Source organism: Schistocerca gregaria, chromosome 3 (genome assembly GCF_023897955.1).
Source record: "Schistocerca gregaria isolate iqSchGreg1 chromosome 3, iqSchGreg1.2, whole genome shotgun sequence".
NCBI lineage: Eukaryota > Metazoa > Arthropoda > Insecta > Orthoptera > Acrididae > Schistocerca > Schistocerca gregaria.
In genome coordinates, this window is record NC_064922.1 from 571,712,495 (window position 1) to 571,727,902 (window position 15,408).

Here is a 15,408-nt window from a genome sequence, read left to right on the forward strand (position 1 = left end):
TCATAGTATAGTTAATCACATGTGCTGCAATTTTTGCAGCAATCATTGACATACAACCTCTGGACAACATGTAGAATTTAAAACTACCACAGCAGCATATTAAAAACTGTCATTTATCTTCGTCTGAGGTGCCAGCTGCTAGATTCATTCCATAGGTTTCCCATCCATAGGTCTGTATGGCATTGGTTACCATTAGTGACTGCCACTCCATATGGGAATTCCAGTACCACATGCAAATTTGATGCCATGAAGAATGCTTTTCCTCTGCCTCTGCTGCTTTCTGCTCTGCAGAGGGAACTTATATATGGGTTGTTAACCCTGAGTTATTATCAGTATTTTTGACTATCACAACTACTATCATGGGATCATTAGAGACCCCAAAATTATTAGTATCTCCATTTACTTTGATTCAATTTTTATTGTAATTGTTTTATACACATTCATTTAAACTTGTTAACAGCTGGTTTACTCTAAATATGAGGTGTAAGGAAGCCAGAAACACATACAAAACATGTTTATTTTAATCTCTACATTTTTCAGTTCTCAATGCAAATGTAATTTTAAAGTAATAAATTTTTCATTTAGTAGTAGCTCTTCTTTTTTGCTTCTTGTGCCCAGCTGACTGAGGTCCAGATTAATCTCTGAAAGGGGAAATGTAAATCTGAATTCATAGTAAAGAAGTAACAGCCATTACTTCATGCTTAACAAAAATTTCAATTTCTAAAATATTGTTGTTCATAATGAAGTTACTCTTTGTTGCATTGTATAGGTAATGTCTTCTGCTGAGAGTGGTTTTGGCAGACATATTTGTTGCATCTTGAACAAATGACTAACAATTTTGTGTCATGATTTCTTGTGCAAGAGTTACATTTTTGCCTCTTTTTAGGCCCACATGAGCTTGATGGTTGGAACTGCTCTTCCAAATGAAATGATAAATTCATTAATGTTTTCAAACTTGTTGGCAGAGTTGGTACAGTAGCATATTGTTTCATGTGCTTTTCTGTTAAGAGTTGTTGACAATTCTTTCATAAACTGAAAATGTGACATCTTTGTAATATGATTTGACTACCGTCATATTACATAACTGTTAATAGTAGCAGTATTCATTACAGCACACCGTACGGCTAGGGACCACCTTTTACATCTTCTTCTGCATTTATAGACAGCATTCTTCTGATCAAGAGCATCCATGTCCCCCTTTGTAGAATTGTAAAATAGAATAATATTAGGTTCACCACTCTGCTGATCAATGTGTTCATCATGATGCATTGGTCATAGCCTGACTACTGATTTACTTTTCTTGGGAGCATTTTGTTAAACTGTTTGTGAAACCAAATTTTGTATGTCCCACTTCTTATGATTCATTGGGCAAGAATTCTGCCGGAATTTCACATTTCTGTTTCCAAAGTTTACCAATGTATGTCAGGACAATCTTTTGTAGTTCATCAGCCATTTCTACAGAGGCGAACCAGTTATCTCCACTTACAGTTCTGTTTGTCTTAACAATAGGTTGAACCAGCTTCAGAAAAGATTGTTCTGAGATGCTTAGTTTTGATGGATTTCAGGTTGTCGCCTTCTATGAATAAATAAAAGCATTTAGCACAACACAAACTCAGATTTTTAACCCAATTTTTTGGGGTTTGTTTTATAGATCCTTTAAAAGAACAGCGTCCACAAAAACCTACTATCATTTCATCAACTGATGCAAATTATGAACACCTATAATTTACTGTGGAGTGGGATATAAACTTGTTAAACAATTCAGGAATAGCTACCAGGTTGTCACCTGATTGTTTTTTCTGTTCCCTTGTTGTTCCGATGTCAAATCTGATAACAGACAAAAGAAAAAGAAAGCATTCCTTGGACATTGTTGCTCTAACTATTGGTCTTCCTGTTAGTTCTGTAGCAGAAAGTGAATCTTCATTCTCATGATCAGACTTACAAGCACCTGTGAGATAAATCAATCTGAAAAAAGCTCGCATTTCTTCTAGAGACACACAATTAACATAAGTCACAGAAACACCATAATTTACACTCACTTCAGAAATTAGCGTATTTGTGTGATCTACTATAGTGTTCAACATATCATCTGTAATAATCAGAGACCACACTTCAAATGGTGTAGAAGGGTTACATTGCTGACCAGGTCCAATCAACCCCAGTAAGTGAAAAATAATATTAGTTTTTCTAAGTCTAGAACAACTGGGTGGGTTTCATGACCATTTGAACCTGTTTTCCCTTTGTAGTAACTAAAACAATCATTTTCAGAGATTTCTTCTTCTGAGACATCCAAACCAGAAATTGTTGTGTTTGTATTGTGGGTGCTGTGTTCACTTTCACAATCACTTATATTGAAATCATGTTCCAGGCTTCATTCTTCTTCTGCAGATTCATTTTCTATGTTATCTAAATAGTCCATAACCTCTACAGCCACCGTAACAAGTCTATCGACGTGAATAGATTCACTACTCATTGTCAGGTCAGACACACAACTCAGAAAACAGAATGGAATATTCAGAAATAATGTGCATGTAAGTACTATCCTGGGGTCATCAGTGACCCTAAAATCCAATTACTCTGTAACAAACTATGTCACAACTTGCACTAATGCATTTCCTTGATGACAATTGGCTTGTAAGAGACTACATACAATCTTTGGAGCAGGAGTAGTGTCATTACAGAGATAAATAAGATTAAGTTTTTGCTGCGGTCAAAAATGACCCCAAGATAGTAACTTGTGGTTAAAGAATATACATACATTTCATTAAAATTCCGCTTACTACATGTTCTTCTTTGTTTTAAAGCCTCTTTTTCCTGCAGTCACTATGTTACTAATTACATATGTCTTTTGTAACTCTAACAAAAGTCTTATTAAGGCCAAACACGATTCATTTTACCTCTAAAGCATCTTCAGTGGTTACTGTAACACTATGGATTATCTTATAACTTTATATGCTAGGAGCATGAACAGTTCTCATGCTTTTGCTTACTACTATTAATGATATTAAATTATAATTGTTACTAATGGTTTTTTGTTTCTGATGTCATCATTCACGCTCTTCTGAACACGTGGTAAATTTTAACACATATAAATTTGACTGACACTAAATTCATTCACATTTTTTAGTTGTAAAGGCACACAGTGATTTTGCCATTTCATGTACTTTGTTTTGATATTGCAGGATACATTCACCTTTTCTTTTGTTTTAGTGGTAGAAGGTTACTGCTCTTTGTTTTAGACTGAGCTCTCTCTCTCTCTCTCTCTCTCTCTCTCTCTCTCTCTCTCTCTCTCATACACACACACACACACACACACACACACACACACACACACACACACACACACACATACCAGTTGAAAGATATAAACAAACACAGAGAAGTGGCAGATGCTCCTGTCCTTTTTTTTTAAAGTGTATACTGCAATGACCAAAACAAAATACACAAAATGGTGACATGGCAGTGCACCTTAATAAAAAAAGAAATGTGAATATGATTAGTGTTTGTGAAAGTGCTGTGTACTAAAATCTACCAAATCCATGTAGAAGAATGTAATGATTGACATAAGAAACAAAAAAAAAAAAAATACAAGATTGGCAATTATAATGTAATAATTCTTGTAGTAATAAGTGAAAGCAAAACTATTCATGATCCTAGTAAGCAAAATTATAAGGAAAGCCATATTGCTGCAGTGACCACAGACAATGCTTCAGAATAAAGTGAAATGTTTTTAAGCTTCATAAGACTTTTATTACAGTGGCTAAGACAGTGTTGTTGTTGTTGTTGTCTTCAGTCCTGAGACTGGTTTGATGCAGCTCTCCATGCTACTCTATCCTGTGCAAGATTCTTCATCTCCCAGTACCTACTGCAACCTACATCCTTCTGAATCTGCTTAGTGTACTCATCTCTCGGTCTCCCTCTACGATTTTTACCCTCCACACTGCCCTCCAATGCTAAATTTGTGATCCCTTGATGCCTCAAAACATGTCCTACCAACCGATCCCTTCTTCTAGTCAAGTTGTGCCACAAACTTCTCTTCTCCCCAATCCTATTCAATACCTCCTCATTAGTTACGTGATCTATCCACCTTATCTTCAGTATTCTTCTGTAGCACCACATTTCGAAAGCTTCTATTCTCTTCTTGTCCAAACTAGTTATCGTCCATGTTTCACTTCCATACATGGCTACACTCCAAACAAATACTTTCAGAAAGGACTTCCTGATACATAAATCTATATTCGATGTTAACAAATTTCTCTTCTTCAGAAACGCTTTCCTTGCCATTGCCAGTCTACATTTTATATCCTCTCTACTTCGACCACCATCAGTTATTTTACTTCCTAAATAGCAAAACTTCTTTACTACTTTAAGTGTCTCATTTCCTAATCTAATTCCCTCAGCATCACCCGATTTAATTTGACTACATTCCATTATCCTCGTTTTGCTTTTGTTAATGTTCATCTTATATCCTCCTTTCAAGACACTGTCCATTCCGTTCAACTGCTCTTCCAAGTCCTTTGCCGTCTCTGACAGAATTACAATGTCATCGGCGAACCTCAAAGTTTTTACTTCGTCTAAATGAATTTTAATACCTACTCCAAATTTTTCTTTTGTTTCCTTTACTGCTTGCTCAATATACAGATTGAATAACATTGGGGAGAGGCTACAACCCTGTCTCACTCCTTTCCCAACCACTGCTTCCCTTTCATGCCCCTCGACTCTTATTACTGCCATCTGGTTTCTGTACAAATTATAAATAGCCTTTCGCTCCCTGTATTTTACCCCTGCCACCTTTAGAATTTGAAAAAGAGTATTCCAGTCAACATTGTCAAAAGCTTTCTCTAAGTCTACAAATGCTAGAAACGTAGGTTTGCCTTTTCTTAATCTTTCTTCTAAGATAAGTCGTAAGGTCAGTATTGCCTCACGTGTTCCAACATTTCTACGGAATCCAAACTGATCTTCCCCGAGGTCTGCTATATAACTATATAACTCCTCATTACTGTTTTACTCCGCAACCATCCCACCTGTCCCAGTAAATTCATAAAGCAAGTTTTGGTAGTAACAATTGCAGCGCAATGAGTAGTCTGATTCCCCCAAACCTGGTCATAGGGAAATTACACTAGAGGTAAGAAATTACTTATCTGAGAGTAGAGAAGACTCGCCCCAAGAGTTATGAGCTGGATTACATCGTAGTGAGACATCAATTCTGAAATCAAGAATGAAAATACAGAATGTGCTTACCAAAACAAGACAAAAATGTCCAGTAAACATGGGCTCTAAAATGCACTACAAGCATTTGTTCATCTTTGCTACTGTGAGAAACATCTCTACCACTGCAAGCTCTTTTCTATTATGAACAACCTACAAAACACTATAAACAAAAGAGTAAATAAATTCAAAATTACTCTCTTACTGTGTAACAGCGGAGCTTGTAACATAACCTACTTGTTACTATGAGAGACTTGCACTTGTAAACTTCAGTAAAGGTGATGCTGAATAGGGCATCCATTCATAGTAGGGAAATCTTCCATCCAATTCTATGTTAATCATACACACTCTGAAAAATCTGAGATTAGCCAAAATACATTGTCAGACATTGAAAGTGCATTTCTGTAGTGCTAGCACATCATTAATGTGGTTTTCATACACAAAAGATTTCAAGTGAGTAGACACTCAAAAATCCAAAGGCATTAAGACTGGGAGAATGACTTGTCCTACGTACTAGACCCCCCTGACCATTCTATTCATTAAATGTTTCTGTGATTGTGTGAGGTGTTCTTGGACATTTTGGAGAAAATCCACTGGGGTCCATCATGCATGAGCCATATCTCCAATTGTTATTGGAATGGTATCTCCTCTACCAGGACAGACACACTTTTTAATAAAAACTGAAGGTACCTTGCACCAGTCAACCTCTTGGATAGTACATAATGTTCTATTAGGCTACTGCCAATAATTTCTGTCTACACAATAGTTCAGAATCAGAATTGATGCTTTCCTCAACTGCATGTGGATTTGCATCATCCCATGCCTGATGCTTAAGAAAATTGACAATCCCATCTCATATGAAACCAATATTGTCTGTTAATATTACCTTTCTCATGAAATTTGGATTGTCACCACACACTGGCAACAGTCACTGGCAGAACTGCATTCTGGCAGGCTGATATGGTTGATGGGCATGGACACATTGTACATGATATGGGTATACTGACTATTCATGTAGGATTGCTCGGACTAGAGAATGTATAGCCCTGATAGGTGCTGAAAGTTTATGTACACTAGTACCAGGATTTTATGCCATTCACTGCAATAATTTGTCATTCATAACAGGAATATAGAAGGTGTGAAGTCTGCCATGATCCATCATTGTTGGAGTTACGGAGCCAGAGTCAGTCAGTTGAAGGAAAAGATGGCTGAATAACTGTGCAGATAATACCCTGCATCCTAAATGTTTTTCAAAATACAGGACACACATGTGATGGTTGCTTCTGTTTGACACACCATAACAGAAGATAATGTCTGCCATTTCCCATGTGAGATAAGAGGCTTCCACAATGCTGGTAAGTGAAACAATTAAACTACAAAGTAAAAGCACTTCACAAACTTATCATAATACAAACTGATTACATTAAATAAATGTATGCATTGACTTACCTAAAACTTTGAATGCAATTAATAGACCTAAGATGGCACCTACTGTGTGAACAGCATTCAGTATGGCACACCAGTTCAAAAGTATTCTTTTATAGTGCTGATGTTGTGAAGCTCTACAAATCACATGTTGAATGTTTCTGAGAGACATGTTACACTTCCTTAATTTGCAATCTTGCCTGTGTCCCTTTTTAAATAATGGTAAGCATGCAGCAATCCCTCCTCCAGCAGGAGCTCAGCCAGCCCTAGTAGAGGCATCTGAGTAGACCAGCATCCCAGCATTGTGAGCTCATCTGCACTCATGTAATGGCCATGCTGCAGGATACCGATACATTATACCAAGTTGGGCAAATATTACTGCTTTGTCTCCAATGGAGTGCTCAAGAAAATCCAGAGCACAACTGAAATCAACAACAAGATCAGTGCCTTACTAATGAGAAAGTGTGTATCCTTAAAAAGAAACAGGATAACTCACAGATCAGATGAGATTGGACAGTACCAAAGATGTGATGACCTTACAAGTATTCAGTGTACTAGAAGAAACTGGTGGAAATACAAAATATTCTTCAAAACCACCATGAAAAAATTAGGCACAAAAGTCTCATAATTTCCTATTGACAGTAACCACAGAGTAGGTCACAGGATACCAGATCCCAAAAAATCCAGGACCTTCTTAACATAATTCATGTGCTATAGGAGATTCTCAGAAATCTTTTAGGGAAACAAAGAAATGATAAAAATCAGGAGTGACCATGCATGAACTTCTTTCACCTGAAAGAGTGAAAGTACTGAACAGTGTGATCATGCAGCCCTATGGAATTTGCATACAGGATTGCCTTTCTGCAATAGATATGGCTGGTCTTCATGTTTTCCACCATGGTTGGAGCAGATTTCCACCTTGGCTCCTCCAGAAACCCAGAATTATTTTAGATTTGACTAACTTTAAAAAAGATAGTACACCAGATTTTACATTAGAATCTCTGTTTTTTTAACATTTTAGATGTGCATCACGATTTTACCATCGTTTACACTGATGGCTCCAAACAGGAGAATTTAATTGGCTGTTCTGTAGTGTTCCCTGATCATGTTACTTGGATTCACCTCCCTGATGAATATACCGTTTCCACAGCAGAGCTCTATGTGGTCCTGAAGGCACTTGAGCAGATGAATCGTGTTCGAGGCAATCAATTTCTCCTCTGCTCCGATTCTCTTAGTGCCTTACAATCATTTCAGAATCTGTACCCAACTGAGGAGATGATCCAGCTGATATATGACCAACTGTACTTGCTCCAACAGCAGTGTAAGGAGGTGTCTTTCTGCTGGGTACCTGGTCATATCAGAATATGGGGCAATGAACAGGCCGATTGGGCTGCCAAGCAGGCCTGCAGAGAGCAGGATGTGGTCCAGTGTCCTATTCCCTTGCAGTCTGTCATCTCTGCACTCCACAAGAAGTGCATGAAGTTGGGGGAGGAAGAATGGCTGGCGGTGACGGCCAATAAACTGCGAATGGTGATGACAACAATCGGCCATGGCGTACCTCCTGCCGGGTGCTCAGGCGAGAAGTAGTGACCCTCACGCATCTTCAGATTGGGCACTGTCCTCTCACACATAGCTTTCTATTACACCGGGAGGATCCCCCGTATCGTGATGCTTGCAGTGTGCACATCTCTGTCCGGCACATTTTAACAGACTGCATTTTATACCGTGATGCAAGGGCAGAAGCACAAGTTGATGGGGATCTGCCCTGTGTTTTAGATAATGATGAGATGTGTGTGTCTAGGGTAATAAAGTTTTGTGATGTGTCTGGACTCTGGCCTAAACCTTTAGGCTGGAGGTTGTAGTGTATTGCAGAGAGGCTGGCTCCTCCCTTTTTTCCTTGCAGTCAGCCAGCCACTTCCATCTGCTAATTGTTTTAGCTCCCTCTACCACTTTCTTCGTGGGTTGTCCATGTTTTACTGCTGGCGGCATGCTTCATCCCACACTTTGGTGCAGATAGGCACATATTTTTCCAGGCTTGTTTCCTGTGTCTTATTTCTGTTTTACCTTATTGTTCTAGGTCTTTTCTTGACACCCGTCTGAATCTGTTATTGAACGGGCGCTGAAGACCTTGCCATTGTGCGCCCATAAAACCCTCTCCATCCATCCATCTCAGTTTTGATTGCAGAATGTGGAGCCTAGGGATGCCAGGATAATTATAAAGACAGCTACAGAAAAGCACTCCGTGAGGAACAACAGAGAATTTAGAAGCCAGAGCCAGAGCTGTGTGAGCCCAAACTGGTCTTTTGTAAAGAAACGTTTTACTTTGTAATATGTTTCTGAAAAACACTTTTCTGTCGTCATAGTTTGTTTATTTAGATTTACTTTTAGTGCTAGTTACACATTTTCATTCAAGTTTCATACTTACAGTACCAACATAATCATTATTTCACTATTACTTCACCAGTCTCACAGGATTTTAATTGAGATGATTAATTTACTATCAAATTAATGGTTTGGTATATAAATTCATAGCATTCATTTTCCATGTTGGTATTCTGGTTCCTACGGTTTCCCTCATTGACTGTCATTGTAGTTCACTGTTGCTGTTTGAGTTTACATGCTGTCATTTTGTCACTGGACCCTATAAAATGGACTGTTAAGTGGTAAAATAAGATTATTTCTGACATATTCTACTATTTGAGCTACATAGAGGAGGCGGCAGCCAGAAAGATTTGAGCCACATGTGAGGATTATGGCACTGAGTAGAGCACAGCAAGTAAACAGTTTTCTCATTTTAAAGAGGATCATTTTCACAATAGTGACTCTCCGCATTCCGGAAAAACTTCAGGGCTTAGTGAAGATTGTTTAAATGCATTAATCTACAGTGATCCACATCAGTGTACTGAGAAGTGGAAGATAAGTGATGAACTGTGATTACATTACCGTCATGCAACATTTGCATGCAATGGGAAAGGTTTAAAACTTGAGTGTACAGATACCACATTCTCTAATCCAAAAACACATGAATCAGTGGGTGACCACATGTGCATCTCTGCTTCCTTGTCATAAACTGGCTCAAGAACAACAGTAATGGTGGCCACCACATTGAATATCTATTGGCCTGACATGTCGGGACACACTCCATAATTGAAAATGGAAACAACGTGTGTACGTGTACCTCACCCCTCATGGTAATGTACATGTGCGTCAGTGAAAAAAAGACCAATAAAAAGGTGTTAGCATGTGGATGTAATGTGCTGTTCCAGTCTCTTCTGTACCTAAGGTCCATCACTGTTCCCTTTGGATCCCTACGTAATTTGGTGCTCTCCGATACACACAATCGAACAGCGGAGGAGTGGTACTCAAGCGTCAACTTTAGGTTATAATATCTCTGGATATAATTAACATTTTACAATGCAACAAATGGCATTGATTACATATTTGTTTATATGTTCCGATGTGCTAACAAAATTAATGGGGTTCCATTTTTAAAAAAATGCAGGTTTGTGTTAAAAAAACATACTTCCTTGCATTTTTTTATGGTTTGTATTAACCAATTACACTAGCCCCTCTCCTCACGTTTGGTATGTGGAATCGATTCGTCAGTATTTGATGTGATTTACAAAATATATCCAGCGGTCATGTTAGGTGACTCACCCTGTATATTAGCTTAGTACATTTGAAACCATGTTTAGTATCATAAGAACTGGACTGGATAAAGAAAGAGGAGAAAATGGAAACACGAGTGACAGTGGCTGTTAAGACAGAACAGAATATAGATAGAGAACTCTGGCACCAAGGTGTAGGGAAGAGTTCTGGACAAGGGGGACTGATGAGAATGAGCTACACAGAATGTAGGAGAGATGGCTGCTGTGGCAGAAGGTGGACCATCAGCTGTTCTTTGCAGTTTGGAGGAATTTGATTTATCTGATATTATGATAAGATTGTCCCAGGGTTCAGTTTCTCATACAGAAAGTGATTTAGACTACATTTCAGTGCTGTGTGATGGTACAGAGAGAATTTCACTTTGTTAAGAATGAGTGGAGTGACTGAAAAGATAATAGAGCAAACACAGAGTATGATAGTTTCTATGCTTGTCCGAATGTAGCCATCACAATTTTTGGTAGGCTCCTGTTGTATGGTCAAAAAAGCATATTGTACACAAGCATTCATCAGCAGTTCCAGCCTACAAGTGTTTTTATATGAAAGTCCCTGGAGAATGGCATCACCATTGTCAAGTATGGGGATTATTATTGTCTCTACAAGCTTCTATTAAGCTCAAAAGGAAATAATTATTTTAGATTTCTGCAGTGAGTGAAGAAGTGATGCTGAAACCTTCTTACACACTGCAGTTGTGTGTTCAGTCCAGTTGAAATTTTGGTCCAGAATTATCTCAAAGTTCTCTGCAGAAAAAGACGAGTTTATTTGTGTGCCATTTAGAATTAATGGTGAAGGAGATCTTCTGAAGTGAGGGGTAGTTTTGTGAGCAACTTGCATGTAGATATAACTGAATGTTGTCAGTGCGTAGGTGATATCTGCAGTGGGAGACACAGATGACACAACATTAAGATATAGTGAGAAGAGTAATGGGCCCAGTACTGAAGCCTTTGAGACTACTCATACTATAACCCTCCATGTGGCCTTTTTCTTCTAATCATTACAAACTGTTGGCAAGAAGTTAGGTATGAATTAAACCACTGTACAGCACTTGAAGAAAAATTTCAACTTGTGAGTTCAGCAAATAGAATGTCAAAGTTGACAGTGTCAAAAGCATTACTGAAATCCAAATTCACATTTTAGTCACCTGTTGTTTAGCTATTGCTTTTTTCAGTTAATCAGTCACTTTTATAAGAGCAGTCAGCATGCAGACTTTTGCCAGAAACAGGATTCGCAGGCATCTAAAAGCTTATTTGATGTTAAATAATTGGTTAGGTGTTCATTAAATATGTATTCTAAAGACTTTGATGGTGCTGGTAGAATGCAATAGCGCTACATGCGGACACTGCGACAGCTGCTCGCCGACCGTGGCCTGTGTCTGTTACAACACGCAGCTGAATGTCGGAGGTTTCAAGCATCAACTTTAGGTTACAATATCTCTGGATGTGATTAATATTTTACAATGCAACAAACGGCACTGATTATGTATTTGTTTATATGTTCAGATGTGCTAACAAAACTAATGTGGTACCATTTAAAAAGACGTAGGTTTGTGTTAAAAAACATACTTCCGTGCATTTTTTTATGGTTTGTATTAACCAATTACACTAGCCCCTCTCCTCATGTTTGGCCTATGGAATCGATTCTTCAGTATTTGATGTGGTTTACGAAATATATCCAGTGGTAACGTCAGGTAACTCACCCTGTATATCTTTCTAAATGCCCTTTCTTCTTCTTCTTCTTCTTCTTTTTGTTATTGGTATCAGTTATTATTATTATTATTATTATTATTATTATTATTATTATCAATACTGTTATCAGTGTTATTATTATTACTATTATTACTTGGAAGATTTTGTAATGATTCTGGTATGTGTTGCTCCTGAACATTCTGTTTAGAGCAGCATCTAGAAGCATGTGCAACAGAAGTAGAGTTTCATAACAGATCCTATATAATAGTAACTATTTACCGAGCACCTGCAGGAAATTATAATCTATTCATAAATCATCTACAAGCTCTTTTGGGTTATTTAACAGTAAGAAACAAAGAAATTTTTATTGCTGGTGACTTTAATACAGATTTTATAATTCAATCTTCCAGTAAACATTTACTGCAGTTAGTAATGTTGTCTTTCAATCTAACTCACACTGTAAAATTTCCAAGTAGGATCACTAAATCCTCAGGGACAGCCATTGATAACATTTTTATAGACAAATCAAAGGAACAAAATCATATCATAAAACCTGTAATAAATGGACTATCAGATCATGACATGCAGCTCCTTGTTTTAGATGTAAATTCTAAGCAGATTATCAAGACTGCTAAATCTGAGTACAGGAGAGTATCAAATCAACCAAAAATTGAGTGTTTTAGAAAACTGCTCAAAGATATGAACTGGAAAGATGTTTATAGTGCTCATGACATGAATGAAAAACATAACACATTCATGAACAATGTCAGTACCTTGTTTGAAAACTGTTTTCCTCTAAAAGTTACTCAAATTAAACAGAAGTCTATAATAAAACCATGGATCACACAAGGAATAAAAATTTCCTTTAAGACAAAAAGGAAAATGTATGTGTCGACCAAGAATAGCTCCCATGCTGATGATTTAGCTAAATACAAGGAATACTGTAAAATATTAAAAAAAGTAATTCAGACATCTAAACAAATACACTACGAGAAGAAGATAGCAATGTCAGGGAACAAAATAAAAACAATATGGGATATAGTGAAAGAGGAAACTGGTAGAACCAGAAAGGAACAGGAGCAAATAGCACTAAGGGTAGATGACACATTAGTAACCGATGGGCATAGTGTGGCAAATCTATTTAACAAGTACTTTATATCCGTTACTGATAGAATAGGATTGTCAGGATCAGTAAATAATGCCTTGAATATCTGAAACTAGCCTTTACAAATAGCTTTAGGGACATGAATATGTCACTCACATCACCAAATAATAATAATTGAACTAAATAACAGTGTTGTAACTGATAATTCACAAGTGCAAATACTTTCAACCATCCATTCCAAAATGTAGCAGCAAATATAGGATTAAATAGTTCAGTTGCAAAGAGAATATATTAAAAAATGTCATTCCATGAAACTTTAAGCAGCTAGAAAAAGCACCAACATCCATCACTGAAATTAACACAGTTCTAAAAATTCTAAAAAGCAAAATCTCTTGTGGGGTTGAAGGCATTTCAAACACAATTCTGAAAATGCTATTTCTACATTTAATTATCAAATAGTAAAAGTCTTAAATGATAATACATCATGTGTTGGCGTTTTTGTGGTCTCTCCAAGGCCTTTGACTGTGTAGATCATGATTATCTACTAGAAAACCCGCATTTTATGAAACTGATGGATTTACACACAGATGGTTGGAATCATTCTTGGCAAAATGAATGCAAAAGGTTATGCTGAATAATTCAGATGACGTTGGAAAGGTAGAAAAAGAGTCTCAGAGGGTTCAGTTTTGGTTCCATTACTGTTTCTTTATATGTGAATAACATTTCACTTATGGGAATGAGATGTGTGTAGAGGTATACTGAACAAACTGTCCCACAAATATATGCACATAAATACATATTTCCACAGTAGTCATACACATGTACACAGAAAGAGACATAAATACAGAATCCTAGAATTAGATGGTGACTCAAATCCGCAATCTCAGTCAAAGATTATGTTGTTCATGGTTGATATGACCTATCGACACAACACACTTAACATTCAACAAGCAAAAAGCAAAATTGATATGTTTGCAGAAAATATTAGTGTTATAATAAATCAAATTTACAGAGAAAGATACAGAAGAGTTAGTAAATGATATGCTCCACAGAATTACTAACTGGTTCTCTGAAAATGGACTAGTCCTAAGACAAAAATAAAAATAAAAAAGGTAAAAAATACAAAACAGTGCATTTAGTTCTGTACAGCAAATAGAGCCATACCAACAAGTGATGTAGTACATGTACATGACCAGGAGTTGGTAAGCTGGGTACAACGCTCCAGATTATTGGGTTTACATCTTGGTGAAAACTTGAAATGAAATAAGCATACTACTGTGCTTCTCAATCAGTTAAGTTCAGTTACTTTGCTCTCTGTGTAATTAATAGCCTTGGAAACAAACTTATCAACCTCCTGATATATTTTACACATTTCCACTCTACAGCCTGCCGCAGTGGTCTTGTGGTTCTAGGCACACAGTCCGGAACCATGCGACTGCTACGGTCGCAGGTTCAAATCCTGCCTCAGACATGGATGTGTGTGATGTCCTTAGGTTAGTTAGATTTAAGTAGTTCTAAGTTCTAGGGGAGTGCTGACCACAGCAGTTGAGTCCCATAGTGCTCAGAGCCATTTGAACCATTTCTTTTCCACTCTACAACATCAAATCAAATAATTTTATGGGGTAACTAATTATGTAAAGAAAAAAAAGTTTGATTGCATAAAAGCAAGCAGTATGAATAATATAAGAATAATACTTGGTGTTCACCCAAAGACTTCATGCAGGTACCTCATCAAGAAGCTAGTTATTTTAACTGAACTGCCACATTACATTTTCAGTACAGGGATATGTGTGAATAATCCATCACTATTTGAGAAGAACAGTGATGTACATTCCTACAATATTAGAGGATAAAAATGACGTTTATTGCCCTATTACCCATTTTTAATGCTGTCAGTGGCTGAGAGGGCATTTGATATGCAGCAATAAAAATTTTTGAACATTTGACAAAACATAAACTACATGACATGCAGCAAAGTAAGTTTGAAACCTAATTTAAAATTATTTCTCTAGGACAGATCCTTCTATTTCATTGATGAAATTGTATCCAAAATCTACCAGCAAGTAAAAAAGTTAGATAAAAAAATTAAAATTTAAGAAGAAATGTTGATTGTAAGTGAAATGCTTGAACAGGAGTTCCGATAATGAATCCATTAATGTTAGCACTAATCATGTATGCATATCCTGTAAACTGGCTCATCTCACATTATTTCAATAATAGAATAATTAATATCCTCTATGGAACATGTAACTAACTAACTAAGTACCTCAGATGACAATGAGAATGGTTCCTGCAATGGGACCAATTCTTGCAACACCTGAT